This window comes from Schistocerca gregaria, chromosome 3 (assembly GCF_023897955.1).
Source record: "Schistocerca gregaria isolate iqSchGreg1 chromosome 3, iqSchGreg1.2, whole genome shotgun sequence".
NCBI lineage: Eukaryota > Metazoa > Arthropoda > Insecta > Orthoptera > Acrididae > Schistocerca > Schistocerca gregaria.
The window spans coordinates 812,876,032-812,896,892 of record NC_064922.1 but is presented as its reverse complement, the minus strand read 5'-3'; positions in this window follow the sequence as shown (position 1 = coordinate 812,896,892).

Genomic DNA, 20,861 nt, shown 5'->3' with positions numbered 1-20,861 from the left:
AGAGTCACAGACATGATACGTGAATTGGAGTGGCAATCGTTAAAACAAATGCGTGTTTCGTTGCGACGGGATCTTCTCATGAACTTTCTATCACCAGTTTTCTCCTCCGATTGCGAAAATATTCTAGTGGCACCCACCTACATAGAAAAAAAATGATCATCACGATGAAATAAGAGTAATCAGGGCTCGCACAGAAAAATCTAAGTGCTCGATCTTCACGCGCGCCTTTCGAGAGTGGAACGGTAGAGAGAAAGCTTGAAGGTGGTTCATTTGACGGAAACTTTGAATGGCTTGACTATTCGAAAATCAAGTAACTTTAGATTTAAATTATGCAAACCACACTTTAAATCTTTATCGATTGTTTACCATAAACCGTTTAGTAAGGCTGTAACAGTTCGATTCTACAGATTAATAATTTTATTTTCAATTAGGCTAAGGGTTATTTCTCGAATTTTAATCATGATTTATTTGAGAATAGTGAAATAGAATTCTGCTGCACGTTTCTGGCGTCCAAAGCCGAATCAACAAAAGTAAATTTCATATAGGTTAATGAGGTACAACTGCCCTTGTTGTAATGTTCATAAAACGTAGGTTTGTTTGGGCATATCCTTTGAAACGGCACTTTACTGCAATAAAACTTAGTAAAACTGTACTTGGCCTTGACACTAAACAATTGTCGAATGCAAACCAGTAATAGGGCTTTTAGTAATTTTTTATTTAACGGAAATGCACTGAAGAGTGTATTCGTAAAAATGTAGGCATCTTTTACCACACACCATGTGGGATAAGTGACTGAGATGAGCGGCGGGCATACTGCGATGGAAAGGCTGAACCAGTTCACACTTGTGTTTAGACACTAATACTGCCTTGTTTCCAATAAAACCAATCCCCCCCTAACGAGTGTCGAACGAGATGCCTGCCCTCAGGTGCTGGACCCGCTTGTGGCTCAACTTAGCTGAACAGCTGTTGACATCTCTAAAAGTTACATTTTTCACGTGGTTTACAAAGCTGTGTGCGTGACACTGTGGATGTTGCCGAACTGGGGTTCTTAGAGGGACCCTTTGCCATGTTACTCACTCACACTGCAATGTTGCATCCCTCCATTATCAGGCAAAAGGAGGCGCAGACCAAGATCGCTGTAAAACACAAACACTTCTCATTGCTTCGGATCACGTTCATGGTTTTTAATGCTCCTAGAGGTTCCACCGCGTGCACCGGAGCGAAAATTGCTGTTGCAGTATACTAAACGTTCTTAGAATAGGGTTCAATCATTTGAAGTAAGCCAGCAGTATCGAACATTGTCAAGAACGTCATCCTCATGCTCGTCACACTGCGAACTCTCCGTAAAATGTGTGGGAATCAACGACCCAAGAGAAGACATGCTCTCATTGGCGCCCTTTCTGCCTCCGTGTGATGGCTTTTCATGTAGATTCTGCAATATTTTGGTGGCCACCCATAAGAAAACTGTGTGATTTCAATCCTGGACGTCGTGGTTCTGGCGTCCATCGCCGAGGTATCAAAAGAGGGTTTGAAATGGTCGCTGAGTCCAAGGGTGATGTTGTAGGGCACCACAGATTTTCACTATGACAGAGGAACGTTGTAGACATCTTCGAGCCAAATTTCAAACTTAAGAGTCGCAACGAGAGACAATCACAGCGTCTAAAAGTGATGCTGTTGCTGTGATCTTCAGTCCTGAGACTGGTTTGATGCAGCTCTCCATGCTGCTCTATCCTGTGCAAGCTTCTTCATCTTCCAGTACCTACTGCAACCTACATCCTTCTGAATCTGATTAGTGTATTCATCTCTTGGCCTCCCTATACAATTTTTGTCCTCCACGCTGCCCTCCAATACTAAATTGATGATCCCTTAATGCCTCAGAATATGCCCTACCAACCGATCCTTTCTTCAAGTCACGTTGTGCCACAAACTCCTCTCCAATTCTATTCAAGACCCCCTCATTAGTTAAGTGATCTACCCATCTAATCATGAGCATTCTTCTGCATCACCACATTTCGAAAACTTTTATTATCTTCTTGTCTAAACTATTTATCGTCCACTTTTCACTTCCATACATGGCTACGCTCAATAAAAATACTTTCAGAAACTACTTCCTGACACTTAAATCTATACTCGATGTTAACAAATTTCTCTTCTTGAGAAACGGTTTCCTTGCCATTGCCAGTCTACATTTTATATCCACTCTACTTCGACCATCCCCAAATAACAAAACTCATTTACTATATTAAGCGTCTGATTTCCTAATCTAATTCCCGCAGCATCACCCGATTTAAATCGACTACATCCCATTATCCTCGTTTTGCTTTTGTTGATACTCATCTTATATCCTCCTTTCAAGATACTGTTCATACCGTTCACCTGCTCTTCCAGGTCCTTTGCTGTCTCTGACAGAATTACATTGTCATCAAAGAACTTCAAAGTTTTTATTTCCTCTCCATGGATTTTAATTCCTACTCCGAATTTTTCTTTTGCTTCCTTTACTGCTTGCGCAATATACAGATTGAATGATATCGGGGATAGGTTACAACCCTGTCTCACTCCCTTCCCAACCACTGCTTCCCTTTCATGCGCCTCGACCCTTATAACTGCCATCTGGTTTGTGTATAAATTTTAAATAGCCTTTCGCTCCCTAGATTTGACCCCAGCCAGAATTTGAAAGAGAATATGGGAGTCAACATTGTCAAAAGCTTTTTCAAAGTCTACAAATGCTAGAAACGTATTTTTGCCTTTCCTTATTCTATTTTCTAAGATATATCGTAGGTTCAGTATTGCCTCACGTGTTTTTCCATTCGCCTGTAAAGAATTCGTGTTAATATTTTGCATACATGGCTTATTAAACTGATGGTTCGGTGATTTTCACATATGTCGACACCTGCTTTCTTTGGGATTCTAATTATTTTATTCTTCTTGAAGTTTGGGGGTATTTCGCCTGTCTCATACATCTTGCTCACTAGGTGGTAGAATTTTGATAGGCATGGCTCTCCCAATGCTGTTCGATAAATGCCTGATACCAGACATTCAAATGGTGTAGGAAAGCTGTGAATAAATAGTCTGATACTCTGCAATTAAACTAACCTCTCGCGTTACAAGTCCCGATTAAAGGATCATCAGTGGCAACAACACATTACCGGAGTACCCAACGTCTACGTACTACAACATGCTCTCCTACCTTCACACACGAGAGTTCTGAGTCGCACACACGATAAACTTTCTTTCTGAACTAATTACGTCAAAGATTTAGCGGTCTGTCACCAGCCGAAATATACTTAAAACACATTTCTAATGTGCACCTTTACTTTAAATGATATTACTATCACAGAATCAGCTGAAGCAAAGCTTTCTTAGCCGGCCGCGGTGGTCTCGCGGTTCTAGGCGCGCAGTCCGGAACCGTGCGACTGCTACGGTCGCAGGTTCGAATCCTGCCTCGGGCATGGATGTGTGTGATGTCCTAAGGTTAGTTAGGTTTAAGTAGTTCTAAGTTCTAGGGGACTGATGACAACAGCAGTTGAGTCCCATAGTGCTCAGAGCCATTTGAACCAAAGCTTTCTTATTTTTAATCATCTGTCTTCTGCCTGGTTTGATGCGGGCTGCCTCGAATTCCTCTCCTGTGTCAACTCTTCGTCTCGGATTATTACTTACAACCTAATAAAATTAAAATATTTGTGGATTTATTCCAATTTCCGTCCTCCTCGACACTTTTTACCCTCCGCACCTCCCTCTAGTACCAAGGAAGTTATTCCCCGGTATCTTAGCAGGTGTCCTGTTACGATATCCTTTCCATTTGCCACTGTTTTCCATACATTCCTTTCCTTTCGGATTCTGCACAGAACCGCCACATTCCTTACCTTACGCGTCCACTTAATTTTAAACATTAGTCTGTAGCACCACATTACGAAGGCCTTGACTTTTTTCCGTTCTCGTTTGTCCACAGTCCATGTTTCACTACCATACAATTCTGTGCTCTGAACGTACATTAGTAGCAAATTTGTAAGTCAAGTTGAGACCTTTGTTTGATACTACTAGACTTGTCTTCGCCAGTAATGGCCGTCGGTCATAGGTTATTTTGTGGTCTAGTCAGCAGAATTTGTTAACTTCATCTACTTTGTGATCACCAATCCTGACGTTAAATTCCTCACTGTCCTCATTTCTGCTAATTCTCCTTACATCCGCCTTTGTTCGATTTACTATTAATCCATATTCAGTATTCATCAAAATGTTCATGCCAGGAGAGCAATGTCATCAGCCAGTCTTAACATTAACATTGTTTGACTTCGAATTTTAAATTTTCTCTTCAATCTTTCTTTTATTTCCATTATTGCTTTCTCAATGTATAGGTCCAACGGCAGGGCGAAAGACTACAACCCATTCTCACACCGTTTTTAATCCAAGCACTTCGTTCCTGTTCTTCCATTCTTACTGTTCCGACTTATCTCCTGTATTGTATATTAGCCATCTTTTTTTGTAGCTTATCCCTATTTCTCTCATAATTTAGAACATCTTGCACCATTTTACATTATCGAACGCTTTTCGCTGGTCGATATATCCATTCATGATTTTTCTTTAGTATTCCTTCCATTATCAACCGAAACGTCAGAACTGCCTCTCTGGTGCCTTTACTTTTCTAAAAGCCAAACTGATCATCATGTAGAAAATCCTCAATTTTCTTTCCCATTCTTCTGTATATTGTTCTTGTCACAAACTTGGATGCATGAGCTTTTAAGCTGATTGTTCGCTAATTCTCGCTCTTGTGTGCGCTTGCAATCTTCGGGAATGCTTTTTCTCGGAAGTCGGATGGTGTATCGCCAGACTCATACAGTCTACACATCAGTGTTAATTGTCGTTTTGTTTCCACTTCCACAGTGAGTTTAGAAATTTTGATGGAATGTTATGTATTCCTCACATCATATTTGATTTTAAGTCTTCCAATGCTCTTTTAAATTCTGATGCTAATACAGGATCCCTTATCTGTTCCCTACCGATACCTGTTTCTTCTTCAATCACATGAGATAAGTCTTCTCTCTCATAAAAGCCTTAAATGTACTCTCTCCACCTATCCTCTATTTCCTCTGCGTTTAAGAGTGAAATTCATAGTGCACACCTAATCTTATCAAACTTGACTTTCTTTTCACAGAAGGCTGTTTTGACTTTTCTATATGCTCAGTCAGTCTTTCCGCCAATAGTTTAATTTTCCATTTTTCAGATTATTCATTCATGAATTTCGCCTTAGCTTTCCTGCACTTTGTATTTATTTGGTTTCTAAATGATTTGAATTTCTGCATTCCTGAATTTCCCTGTGAACATCTAGTACTTGCTTCTTTCATCGATGAACAAAGATTATTTTGACATTATGATTATGCTTCATTCACCCGATATCCGTCCTGTTCAGACTCTGAGCAATGTCCCTTCTAAAAATTGCGTGCTCATGGTTCTCAGTGGCAGTGACGTCAAAGATCACAGTTCGCGAAATATTACCCTTGCCTGCCACTACATTATTCTCTCCGATTAACGTATATGGACACAAACTGTAAGCAATGCCTTTATAAATTCTGCGAATCCTGTACTATTGACTGCATTGAAGTGTACATCTACATCTATAGTCCGCAAGCCACCTGACGGTGTGTGGCGGAGGGTACCTTGAGTACCTCTATCGGTTCTCCCTTCTATTCCAGACTCGTATTGTTCGTGTGTAATTCTGCTTTGTGGCTGGTACTGTTGATGGAGTCATTTACCAGGACTTAAGTGAAGGTGCTTCCAATCCATAGAACTGTGTCTTGACTTTTATTTTGGATCCCTTGTGTGTCTTCCTGTTTCTGCTCCTAGCATTGATATGCCCTACTTGTTGCACCCACCACGATGCCCGGTGGTGTGTGGGATGTATGTTGTGCCTGTGTCCGAGCGTGCTACAGAGCCTACCTGGTGGCCATCCGCCTCTGAATCAACTATGTTACGCTCGCTTAATTAAAACTTAATTATCTCCACCCTATGTACTCCAATCGTGTATCAGTTTTCGCAATTTATATTACAATGAAATATTGAATCGATTAACATGTTTTCCAACTAATTGTATTTCTGAATTATTATGATCAATTGTTTTAATTGTTAATCATAAGCTAGAGAATTAGCAGTGTTATGCTGCTAACTTACTGACTTAGCTAGATTCATCCTCAGCTACTTTTCCGTTTTAAAGCAAACATTTCTTCTTCACATCTGTCCTATTAGATTTACCTGTCATATTTGAATATAAATCCTTGCATTAACAGTTTGACTTTTCTTAGACCTCAAGACAAGATCGATTACAAAGTGACAAACTACTCCAAGATCAAAAGGCAGAAATAACGTCAAGAGGAACTATAAGCTGAGACGATAGGTCTAGGCACAGGGGTTATACTCAGTTGCAACGTTCTCTCAAGGAGTGAGAGCTCCCCAAAACTTTTCCTTTACGATCTCATTCTACATAAATATTTAAATATAGGACATGCCTTAACCCGAGCACTCTACTTGACATCAGGTACACCAAGCACTGTGTACTTGTGTGAGGCGAACTCTCCAAGAGAAAGGGACGGTTATATGTTCACCGGCAACAAATTCATAATGTCTTGCATCACGTTCTTAGATCGCTCTTTAGGCTTTGCCAACACGAAAGCACCTTGTTGAGACACAGCTTAGCCTTCTCTTCATGACCTTTTATCTCACCTTTGGGCTCATTAACATTCTTCACGTGGACAGTTTCTCGATCTCTTCTCACATTAGACTCGCACTCACCGGAAAGGCTACTTCCTCACCGATAAGATTCCTAGGTTTATGATCAAGCACTAGTTCTCACTGATTAAAACTCGTGACGTCATCCAAGAGATTGTTGGTCACCTCCTCGAAGACCACAAATAAACTGTCCTATGTAGTGTTACACCTGTGACGGAATGTCCTGCATAGCCTATGCAACTAAGTCATGACACACACATTAGAATTTCTCTTCCACTTCCCACTTCCTTGGACCATTCATCTCGACATCCTCCTGTATCTCGTAGGAAGATTTTGGTAGTATCTTCGTGTGACCACTTTTCTACATTTTTTGTTAGCATCACATCCATTCACTTCTATAAACCAATCAGATTCACTCTGGCCGATCATGGATTGGCGTTCGCCAGTTTCGGCAGTCGTAAAACTACTCAATTTTTAGGCTAAGACCTTCAAGCATTAGGGCCTTCATTGCTCTTGTGATTCATCACAGAGAGCTGTTCTGACACCTCAGTCTTCATCATTCAGATTAGTCTGACCATCCTAATAGCTTTCGTGCCACCCACCCAATGGCTGATATGGTGAAGCATTGGTGATCATCAACGGTTGTAGAATTGGTTGGATGGTTCCTTTGGGTGAGGGGACCAGACAGCGAGGACATCGGTCCCATCGAATTGGGGAAGTATAGGGAAGGAAGTCCGCTATATTCTTTCACATCAACCATCCCTGCAATTTCGTGTAGCGATTTAGGGAATTCACGGAAAACGTAGACCCAAATGGTCGGATACTGGTTTGAACTGTCTTGCTCCCTAATGCGAGTCCAGTGTGCTAAAACTGCGCCATCTCGCTTGGTGGTTGCAGCGTTATTATCCTTGAAAACTGCGTTACCGCTCGAAACCTTACGATTAGGTTAAGCTATCCTTATTAGTTCCTCTACCTGCGTGATTTAGCATTGTAGTGTGCAGATTTCGTTGTGTGCCAGAACTCCTGAAATCTTCTTGCAAAGAAACCTAAAATTACTTGTCATTTCGAGATAATAATTTAAACTTCATTAGTACCCCTTATATGAAGAAGCGTTGCTGTAATGTGGAATGTAAGTAATGTACCGATAAGATATTCCGGACCTTGCAGTGAATAACAATATAATACAAGGTGTTGAATAAGCGCAGATTTTGTACTGATGAATGAGCAAAATGTACTGAACAACATTACATCAGTATTTGTTTTATTTTCAGGCTAATATTTATAGCCGTTATTAGTAGTAGGTTTTTAGGTTGCTTAGTCCTTCTAAGTATGCTTGACACTTGCAAGTCATTAATGTTAATTTTCTTCGGGGCCCGTGGACGCTTGGACGCAAAACGGGTAGTCTATACTGACAAGCATAGTTCAATTCATGACAGTGTTACGTCCATGCATAAAAAATTAGGTAGTAAACTGCGAGATGCGCTTGTGAGAAGATCGTTAGATGCAGAGAAAGAACATCTAAGACACTCATGTTGGTACATGTTAAGATACCAGTGATACCAATATCTGTATGCAAACTCTGTGTGTCGCCACATTAAGTGTTGTCACACTTTCACACAACTATGCAAGAAACCGTAATTACTTTAAAAGATAATGTACTTGAAATGGGCATGAGTAACGTTTTACCGTTAGAATTTTATCATAACTATTTTAATTCCGTCATCTGATACAAATGTGAAACGTCTGGAGTCTGTGTATTACTATACGCCCCATGTTTGGGATGGTATTGACGTCGCTGGATGCTGCCAAAGAACACTCGGTATGATAGGCCAGGCGTGGCTATTAACCCAATATTGTTCAGTAAGTTCGTGAAGAATTGTGTAAGGTAAATGAGGGATTCGTCTGTCTCTAAAGTTGTTCGACAATAGTCTCTATCGTGATTAGCTATTTCCCACTTCTCCGTAGGTCTGAGGCAAATAAGAAGTAGGAAACGAATTCAGCACAGCCTTAAAGACTCTAGTGCTATAAACAGGGAGACTAAACACCGTTGTAGCAGAATGCTCTGCTGCGTGGATGTTGCGCAAACCTCTTAACATTATCTGTCGTTATTGGAGGACTGCAGAGTAGAAGTTCCTTCCTAGTTTTATCTGCAATGTATTATGTCACACGACAGGTGGAATGTATTGGGTAACGTGTCATTATACGAAGCAGACTTGCAAATTTCTCGTCCTATGTGTACACGTCTCGTGTAGCTGAATTATTGCAAAATTACTTGCAGGAAGGAGCCGTAAAGGCTCGATGATATTTCCGTCGAAACCTAGGATAGTAAATTGTGTCCAGCGATATCAACACCCAACGTGCTCTTTGGCTATAGTACTACTCAATAATGTTCCTTGCCAGGTGGGAGTTATATCGTTAGCAGTCAACAAATGTGGGATTTTCACTGCAGGCCGAACTGAAATCAAAGTCCTAAAAAAGAGGAAAAACAATCAAACACTGTTGACACTGAGCATGAGCACGGGTTTGTCAATTTATGGCTTTAGGACAGTTGAAATGAAGGCAGTTACATCCGTGTGTCTCGTCCACCAAGGAGCATATAGCATCGCGAACTCTTCAGAGGAAGACAAAGCATTTGCAGCGGTCAAGTCGTGAGCAACATTTTGGTGGATACTTTCCTATCCAAAACGATCAGAAAGGCAGAAGTCCATCTCAGTGTCATAGCGCTATTCAGTTACTTCTTGTCTCTTTATTCTAGACACGTATCAATCTCGTAATGGCTGAAATGTCAATGTATGAGATGCGTATTTCCGGTAAATTGATTATTCTGTTCAGCTGTAGCTCACACGCTAATACCGCATCCTTTGATGTCAGCGAGTCACACGTATAGTTCCTTCCACCAGTCCACTTCGATTGATGACTATTTAGTTAATGAGCACATTTAACTTTCAAATCTCAAAATAGAAGAGGCTTCTTGTCTTAAAAAGTTTGCCTCATTTGCCTGTGTGAGCTTCTGTGGCACTGTAGAATGTGTATTTTCCGATCTTCCCAATGTGTCAGTGAATGTGATGACTCAAAGAACGCACCAAAAAACTGTACATTCCGTTGGTCATAAGTTTTGGCAGAACGCGGCTTTATTATATACCGACATTGTGTGTCTGTTTTCACAGTAAAGATTTCTTTAATTCGGCTTGCTTCCCGTCAGCCAGAGTCAAGTAATTTCCAAAACGCGGAAAGTTTATGAGGTTATTTACATCTAAGTTTCTTAAATCGTAAAGAAGAATCACACAATTCAATGAATATGTTTATATGGGCTGTGTTGGAAGGGATAGGCGCCGAGATTAAACACAGGCGCGACAGTTTAGATGTGAAGTTATCATTGAGGAGAGAGTATGCAGTGTGAAAACTACAGCTCTTGCGTTACGCGCTATGTGCTGCTAAAAAACAGAGAATAATTCCTCTTACAAGCAGAAAATGGAAGGTACAAATGATAACTCTAATGTAAAGATAATTACGAATCGAAATTGGAAATTAAGTACGTCTCTGTGGATAATTACGTTTTGGAATAGCCACATCATTTCATAGCGTATGACAGAAGTTATTTGCATGTGTCACTGATGGACTACTGTATTGGCGTTTAATAACTCGTGAATATTACATCCAGCCGCTGTATGGCCAAATGTCCGGGACAAGAAAATACAGAAAGGTAGTGCATAAATACACATAATACGAAGTAGGCACTTGGTTTTAAAGTAGCTTCTTTCTGTAAGATTTAAAATCATGTTCACTTACTAAGCTCAGTTTGTTCCATAAATGCTGGAACAGTAAGGAATAAGATACATTTGATGATTGCCAGTAAATATCCCTGCATATTTTCAGCGTTTGACATGCCCACAATCTTATGGACATTCAAAGATAGCAATATGTAATTACAATATCTGATGTATCACTCACATCCATACTAGATGTAAAATAATCAATGTACGAAACGTACTGAACATAGGTTCAAGGGAATGACCATTAAATAATTAATAATCTTATTATGCCATTTGTTTTATTATTTAATTCTGTCAAAGACATGCTGTATCACATGAATGGTACGAATGAAGAAACATGATTGGAGAATCAATATTTCAAGGTTGGAACCTAATTTTCGAATCACGGAACTGTTACAAAATGCCAGATTTACTTTAACGATATACTCCCATAAACGTAATAAGACTATTCCAAATTTAGTTGCCCTGATAAGTAGACAAAGTGACCAACAAATATACAGGGTGTTTCAAAATCCTCGTGTGGAACATGTGAGGGTAACAGATCACGTCATTGGGAACAACTTACGTTAGGCAGAAAAAGTTGGCTGACACTTACCGAACTATCACGGTGTAGTTAAGCAGGTGCGCAGCATTCTACCTGCCCCAGTTCACTGATAGCGTGATTTTCAAAAAGAAAAGCTTCAGAATGCTTCTCTCTAAGCGGAGAAAGGTATTTTAGAAGCGAATAAGAAACTTTCATTTTGCTGGTCCTACTCCACTTTCACATGGAGCAGATGACTCTATTACTGGCAACACACAACGCACACACGCGCTGTAGCTTGAAGGCATTTGGGCACGTGTTACAGGTGTCCATACATTCTGTGAAAATGGGTGTACATATATTTGGAAGTATGGCAGGACTAACGCGTGGAACTGACAAGAGTGATTTTTTCAAAGCTGAGATGCAGCAGCTTGGTCATGTCATGGGTCTGTCGAATGCTGCTGTCAAGTGGGCTGCACTCAACACTTGTGAGGCCAATTTAGGAGCTACTTGGCTGAGAAGTAGCGGCTCCGGTCACGAAAATTGACAACGGCCGAGAGAGCGGTGTGGTGACCACGTGCCCCTCACATCCGCATCCAGTGACACCTAAGGGCTGAGGATGACACGGTGGCCGGTTGGTACCGTAGAGCCTTAAGGCCTGTCCGGACGGTGTTTGTTGGTTTTCCTTTAAATGTCCTCTCTGACTTTAACTCTTATTTAGATCAATGTTACCTTTTAAATGTAGTACGCTTAGTGTTGATTCACCATTCTGAATCAACATGTTTTAGCCAAATATATGAGAAGTGGAAACACAAATATTCTATATCTGCGACGAATGAAAAAACAATATATCTATGCTTGCGCTTAACTGACTTGCATAGTAAAAAGTGAGGAGTTGTTCTAACGCCACGGAATTCGCCAGGTCACCGCATAACTGCAGACAGTAATGAGTCAAATAAGAAAATAAATACATTGTTACGACCGTTTGACGCTTGTAGTATATATGTTGTTGTTTGGATTAGTTATTGACCGTTTTGGTGGTGGTGATAAGGTCCTACGGGACCAAACTGCTGAGGTCATTGGTTCAAATGCTTCAAATGGCTCTGAGCACTCTGGGACTTAACAGCTGAGGTCATCAGTCCCTAGAACTTAGAATTGCTTAAACCTAACTAACCTAAGGACATCACACACATCCATACCCGAGGCAGGATTCGAACCTGCGACCGTAGCGGTCGCGCGGTTGCAGACTATAGCGCCTAGAACCGCTAGGCCACTCCGGACGGCACGGAGCCCTATGGCATTAGCATACTCTGTAAAAACCTGGAACAGAGGAATTCTAATTCCTAAGTATTTAACTGAATTTACGGCCTTTAATACGGCTGAGTTACCGTGAAACTGTAGTTCAACGGATTCCTTTTAGCACTCTTGTGGATGACCTAACACTTTTCATTATTTAGAGTCAATTGTCAGTTTCCGCACCATTAACATATCTAAATCGTTTTGCAAATGTTTTTGATCTTCTGATGACTTTACTAGACGATAATCGACAGCACCATCTGCAAAATACCTAGGAGGACTACTTATACTGTCTCCTAAATGTTTTATATAAATAAGGAACAGCAAAGGGCCTTTAGCACTATCATGGATATTTTTTTTTTGATTTGGGGATTATGTTATTTAGTCTCGCCACGACAAGCCTGCACTCACTAATTCCTGAATCCGTTTTGATGGTCGTTATTACCTCGGGATTACTAGTTGCCAAGAGGTCTAGTGCATTTTCACAACCGTTTACTATTCGAGTGGGCCCGTGAACTAACTGCCAGGGATAATTTCCAGAGAATGCGTTTAGCAGAATTTCGGATGACGTTTTGTGCTTACCTCCGGATTTAAATAAGCATTCTAGCCAAAATGGTGAGGGTAAATTCAAGGTAAAACCAGCTATAACTGTATGAATCAAACTTGCCCTGAACCTTTCAGTAATGGTATCATCTGCGTTGTGAGGTCGGCAAAAGCAGCCAATCATTATTTTATTCCCTATTCCAAGTGTGACCTCTACCCATCCTAACATACAGTAACTATCTGCTTCAATGTCGATACAAGATAAAATACTTCTACCCAGCAAGAACACGTCACCGCCAACGGTATTAAGCCTATCCTTTCTAAACGCCGTTAGGTCCCTCGCAAAAATGTCAGCTCAAGTTATCTCCGGCTTTAGCCAGCCTTCAGTGCCTACAACGATTTGAGTATCATTACTTTTTGCTAGATTCTGGAGTTCTGGTAGTTTTACAAACGGCTACGACAATTTACAACTTGAAACGCCGCACTTAAGCAGCAGGACACGACAGGTAGTATAAAGTGTGGAAGGGGACCAAAATAAAGGGCTGTCAGTTACACTCGAATATACAACTTTACTATTTCATCAAACATTACAAGAGTAAAAAAAAATACAGTTTTTAAACAAACAACTTTAACTTTTGGGACTTAGTTAGCGGCTGCAAGCTACTTTAATTTAAAAACGGCTGAAGGCCAATAACTTATAACGCAAGCACAATCAGAAATTTAATAGGCAAGCCTTATCTTACAACAGTTCTTTAGTTAGGCTGAAGTGAACCATTTAAATTCAAATCGCCTGAAAGCCTAACACTTAAGGCTGTATAACATTAATTTTTTTTAAAATACCAAAGGCTTTAATTTAAACAGTTCTTTAATTTACGCTGAAGGCCTTAAGAGCAAGAAACTCAGACTGATAATCGGCTGAAGGGCCAAGACTTAAAAATTCAACAACACTAAAATTTTTAAAATGCCAAATGGCGTACGTAAAACAGCACTTTAAACGAAGCGGAAAGCCTTAAGAGGAAAACAACTCTAATTTAAAACCAGAGTAGGCTAGAAGCCATAGAAGCACAATTTAAAATAGGGCAGTACATACAAGAAGCACAATTTAAAATAGGGCAGTACAGACAAGGGCGCTCAGATGTTCGAGGGTTGGCCTGGAATTCAGTCACTAACGCTGGCTTAGGTGAGACGGCCAGTCGGCCCAGCCATTTTCAATCCGCTGAGAACCCAACCGACAAACAGTCAACAGACCAATGACGAAGATTAGTTCAGCTCCACGCTTGCACCTAAACTCAAACGATGCTAACAGCGAAGACTGGAACAACAACCAGGACGGATCACTGACAACCCATAAGCGGTGGACTACCCAAATACACGTCGTCTAATCAGACGACCGAGAAAACGGCCAGGCAAGGTCTTTGCCACCCAAACGTGTGTGTCGGCAATCGTCGGGCAACTGATGGCTACCCTGTCCTTCCTCGTTACTCAACGCCAACTGACCAATTTAGAACCAGTACGCCGACAACTTTTAAAAACGTTGTCAGTCAAACCACATAAACTACACACAGTTTCATGAACACATGCACGAAGACCTAGACAATGCTAACGTCAGTGATTGAGCAAAACAAGGACGAATCAAGAGTTGGCACACACAGCCAACGAAAAAAATCCAAATGACTGTGAAATCTTATGGGGCCTAACTGCTAAGGTCATCAGTCCCTAAGCTTATGCACTACTTAACCTAAATTACCCTAAGGATAAACACACACACACACACACCCATGCCCGAGGGAGGACTCGAACCTCCGCCGGGACCAGCCGCACAGTCCATCACTACAGCGCCCTTAGACCGCTCGGCTAATCCAGCGCCACAGCCAATCCATAAGCGATCGCCGGCGGAATATACGTCGTCCGACAAGACAACCGACCGACCATCAACCAAAGTCGTCCCCCTCAAATCATGTGTGTCGGCTATCATCGGCAAATGAGGCTATCCGCAACTCCCTGGCGCTGCATGCCCCACTGGTGGTACAACGCGACTGCGCCAGCCGACCAACTGCTACACATCAGCACGGAGACAGCGCTAAAATAGCTGGGCAGTGGATATCATAGGCTACACACAATTACACAAACACTTGGACGAAGAAGGCGACCAAAGCTAAAAGCAGTGACTGTGCAATCACCAGGACGAACCTCGACTTGAGACACATACCGCCAACCCATAAGCGATCGGCGAGCAAATAGACGTCGTCCGGTAAGACGACCAACCGACGGTCAACCAACACCACTCCCCGCCATGTGTGCCGGCAACGGTTGGGCGAGTCATGTCCATCCGAACCTCACTGCGCTCCAACCCGTCCGGACTTCTGCCGCGTCCCAACTGTCCGACTGCCCCTTCCGAACTGCACTGCTGGCGCGTTCCAACTCGTTCGACGACCAGGAATTAATAGCAGTGCATCAAAGATAATACGGCAGGGCGTATATCCATAAGCGCTGCTGCTGCCTCTCACGGCCAGGCAAGGCAGCAACTTAGTGACACCAGTAATTGAAAAGTAACATAACTAGGGGGCAGTACGGTAAAAACAGGAAGTTAAATAAGAGATGGCACGAACACGAACCACGCATGGCTCACAACTGTTACACCGAGGGTTCTTAGATCTTCGTTCTTCCTGTGTACGCCTGGTACCCTCTGAGACTTCTTGTGTTTACCCGAGACCCTCTAATGTAAAAAGCCGCCCATTGCACGCCACATAGCCGACACTACCCGTGTAGCCGTCTCCTGCGTGTAAAGAACACCTGAGCTATTTAGAGGAACCCGAAACCTCATCACTCTGGAGGAATATGCAAAGCACATGGTGGCACAACAGTCTCAACTTCTGATTCAAACCCTACACTCGGCTGTGTATCGAAGGTCCGCAAACAGTCCTGTCGAGTATGCTTCAAATGGTGAGCTCTGTCTCCATCTCGCAAACAAGACTGACAGGCTTTATCACTTCAGATAGCCGATCGAGACCAGAGAGAATCTGTTCTTCCGATCCAAAACGACACACGTCTTTGGTACAGATATGAGCCACCACCTGCAGCTGACTGTACCCTGTGACATCCCGAAGAATCTCTTCCACGTCTGGAATGAATCCACCCAATATGTAGAGTGCACACTGTCTTTCTTCCTCTCCTCGTGCGACATACCTCTAAGGGGGCCCATAACGCACCTGGTATTGGAGCACACAGCTACCAGTAATCCCACTCTATGTAACTACCCAGATCTTGCAGGCTGAGACGTTTCCTTTGAAACACTACAAGCGACGTCATCTGGCTGAGGGACATTGTCAGCCATAATTGTGATGTGTAGGTAATTATTTCCACGGAGAGAATCCTTACGTCAGTAGCGAGCACCTCTCACTTTCATGACCTCATTCACGTCGTTGAGGAATTAGCAGTGAAGACGGGGTATTAGGTTACAATTGTTTGTATGATACTATATGGTCTTGAAAAGTTCAACACGAAACAACAACCTAGTTGCCTGTGGGATACTCTCTCACTCTCGACTGCAGCAAAGCCTCTTGTCAAGGAATGCACAAATACACAATGTTAGGAAGCTGTTGTGATCGATGGTTCTGAAGCTACGGTAAACATGTCATCTTGATTCACTGAGGTCAAGGAGGAGGAGTGCATGTCTGATTGTATCACAACACAGGATTGACTATAGATGTTATGGCCGGCAAAATGGCACCATCAAATCAAGTTTGTCGATATTCCCACACTACCTGTTAAAAGTTATCCAGATACACCATGTGATCAAAAGTATCCGGACAACCCTAAAACCATACGTTTTTCATATTAGATGCATTGTGCTGCCACCTACTTCCAGGAACGGCTTATCAGCGACCTCAGTAGATATTGAACATCGTAAGGGAGCAGAATGGGGCGCTCCGCGGAACTCACGGACTTCGAATGTGGTCGGGTGATTGGGTGTCACTTGTGTCATGCGTCTGTACGCGAGATTTCCACCCTCCCAAGCATCGCTAGGCCCACTGTTTCCGATGTAATAGTGAAGTGGAAACGTGAAGGGACACGTACAGCACAAAAGCTTCCCGGCCGACCTCATCTGTCGACTGACAGAGGCCACTGACACTTGAAGAGGGTCGTAACGTGTAATAGGCAGACTTCTATCCAGACCATCACACAGGAATTCCAAACTGCATCAGGATCCACTGCAAGTACTATGACAACTAGGCGGGAGATGAGAAAACTTGGATTTCATGCTCGAGCGGCTGCAATCCACACATAACGCCGGTAATGGCCAAACAGCGCCTCGCTTGGTGTAAGGAGCGTAAACATTGGACGGCTGAACCTTTTAAAAACGTTGTGTGGAGTGACGAACCACGGTACACAATCTGGCGACTCGATGGCTGACTGTGGCGGAGTGGTTACACGACAATAACATCCCTGTAAAGGACTGGCCTGCACAGAGTCCTGACCTCAATCCTATACGACACCTTCGGAATGTTTTGGAACGCCGGCTTCATGTTAGCCATCACCGACAGACATCGATACCTCTCCTCAGTGCAGCACTCCGTGAAGAATGGGCTGCTATTCCCCAAGAAACCTTTCAGCACTTGACTGAACGTATGCCTGCGAGAGTGGAAGCTGTCATCAAGGCTAAGCATGGGCCAACGCCATACTGAATTCCAGCATTAACGATGGACGGCGACACGAACTTGTAAATCATTTTCAGCGAAGTGTCCGGATACTTTTGATCACATAGTGTATGTGTCAGTGGACATCAATATGTTGTATTTCTACCCTTCTACTTCATGACGGCTCGATCCCTGTTGGCACCCCAGCACACTTTAAATAAATTACCTGTCTGTGGAGGAAGTGCAGCTCATTCTTGCGCAGTAGCGGAAATGCGAGAGTGTAGTGACGTTGGACTCCAGGATCTCGAACAATCTCGATATTCTGACTCATTTCAAAGGTGTTATATTGATTTTAGGTCGGGATTCTGGGCAGGCCAGGCAATTTCCGTAAACCATTGCCTTACAGATGCTTTTTCATGACAGGGTGCCCTGTCACGCTGACGTCTCAGAACGCCTGTTGTACTGTGTAGTGTGCACAGTGCTGTAATATGTTATTATGTCTTTCCCCCTTAGCATTTTCTTAAACACAATGGGCAGACGACACCTTAACCACGAGAAACACTTATATTCCGTAACACCACTTTCTCCATACTTCACTGCTGCCACTAGACATGATGGCGTGTAACATTTTTAGGTCATTTACCAAACACAAATCCTTCCGTCGGATTGCCACACGATATAGCGTGATTCATCACTGCAGATCACTAGTTTCCAGTCATTCACTGCACAGTGTCGTCGCTGTTTACACCAACTCAATGGCTGCAGAAACCTGTGCCTGCTCCACCATTGCACGCCATTCTCTTTAACTCTCTATTCATAGTCATTATACTAACTCAACTGCCAGTAGCACATTGCAACTCACAGCTGTTTACTTCCTCTGATTCCATGCGATTTCTGACAAGTATCCTCGGCAATGCTCGACGGTAATAGTCGATCACTACTTAAAGTACACCTGCTCTTGGTTTAGCTTTGGTTATTCCTTCACATTTCTGCTTCATAATCATCAGCAGCCTTTACAAGGGCTCAAAGGTCCCTGATGGATTTCTTAAGTGACTAATCCATGTTCGAAGTCATTCAGCTGTACAGATAGAGCCATTCTGTTGTTGGAGCTACTCAACACAATAATCCCCGCCTTCTTGTATACTACCTGGCTCGCAAGCCAATCTCAAACACCTGAGATGTGGAGTATAAAGAGTTTAACGTTTACGTTGGTAGCTCGTAACAAGAAACTGGTTGTTCGTAATGCTGCTTCTCACCCATTGTTGTTACACAGGAGATGACTGGCGAGTTATTTTGCTACGCTCTGGTTCATTAATTGGCTGTTGCAATTTCCCAACGACGACCATTCCTATTATAACTTTGTATCTCGTGACAACTGACTTTGCCACAATTTTTTTCATCTAATTGTATTCTCGCGGTACTTATTGACATGAAATCACGTAAAATATCCTGCTTGCTCGATCTTTTATATGAGTAACACACTCACGCTATAGACACGATCATCTGCGTTGGTATTGCACGACTTGACCAGTTTGCCATCGTCTATCATGCCATCAGCCAGCATGAAGTCAGGCTATTAAACCAACTATCAGATTAAGCTGCACAGAACTTCCAATAGAAACAAGTAGAGTAAAATGCTGGCGATTATTGCGCTGCCTTGTTTCATGTTTATATTTGGTTAATCTGGTTTAATTAAAAATAACGGAAAAAATGTGGTTGTTTTGTGAAATCATAGATGCACCAAGATTGTGTATTCAGATGTGCTATATCACTATATGACTGATTTGGCAGTCGTTTACTGGCAACGTTTTATTGATGTCATCGTAGTGCAGCAGGTATTATGTTTCAGGGGGGAAGTATCGTTACTATCGCATCAGGCGCAGACGTGTCATTAATAATCGGTGACGTCGTATGGTCTCCAGAGTGCGCCCGCTGCGACCCTTCGGCTGTAAAGTGCGAATCCCATTGTCACGTCTCCATACATTAATGCGAACTCACTACGTCCGATATCAGTCAAACGCGTAAATCTCACAGGGTTGATGCAGTCTCTGGCATGGTACAGCATTTCTGAGTAATGGCTAACAACAGACAATAAACGTGCGCAGTTGTCTCAGTAAATTTAAAATGAAACGTTTTTCGATTCTAATACAAAATGGAAAAAAGGCGCCAACGTAAATATATTACCGGAGTTGTGCTCAACGTACACTTTTCGATGTTATCATTTCTTACTTGGGACGCCAAAAATAATTTATCATACGAGATATTGGAAACTCAAGGAGTCAGTCCTTGTTTCTTCATGTTCAAGTTCCCATCAGTGTGTGCCCCAGAAATCTGGAACATTCCACCCTGTTGACTGTCACCTGTCACTGAGCTACGGCACTAGTTGGGATGACTTTGTTTGTGATGCAGAACTTAATATTAAGTCAGACTCCATTTTCAGAAAGCCGCTTAGCATTTCTTTGAAAAACATCATCTGCTGATTTCTTTCTAATGATACGTCTTGTAACACGATGTTAAGAATGCGTGATGAATCTTATACGGAATGTAATCATACACATAAGAATTAGGTAAGAGCGGAACCCTGTGTTACTTACATAGTAACCTTTTTCCGTTTACTAAAATTTCCTCTCCTTCCGATGTAAGGTGGCTATAATTTCACAACTTAAAAGCACTCAACTACGTACTTTGCTGTGATTTACAACCGGAATTAGTTATTATTTAATAGTTTGTACATCGCATATATGAATATTTAAAGAAGACTGACATTGTCAAGTACACCTTGTAAATAGTTGTTACCGCTTATTGCATGAAAGGCGATGGAGTGTCTTTATTATCAAAACGACGTAATGAATGATCGCCTATACTAGTAGGGGTTGGAACGCCACTGGAAATGAAACAGCAGGTGTAACTCAAGCTCTGGGTGGCAAAGCTCGCACAGGTGCGCTGGTCCTGCTTAACACAGAAGTAGCCAAGCCGGACGGTCAGGGCACCTGAGCGCTGAAGCACAATGCAGAGGCGGCTGGCAGCTTTTGCAGCGGGGCCAGAAGGATAATCGGATAATACTTCAGGAACTCTGAAAATCTTGCAGGAAACAGAGAGGAATGAGGAAGCTTTATCTCGGAAATCACGCAGGCAGGGTTATTTCCGAAGATTTTCTCTCTGAGAAGCGTACCATTGTATGTATTCCTAATTAACGAAGATAGGTATTTCCTCGTAAACTTTCAGCACTGGACGACAAAAGACTAAAATATGGTTGTTAGGGGTTCTGAAGAATCTGTAGAGAGGGAGAGTATTCGGTGGTTTCGAGGAAATGATTCGCTTTCTGATTCGCTTTCTTGAAGTTATGAGGGAGGGGAGCCGAGCTTTGCTGGGAAG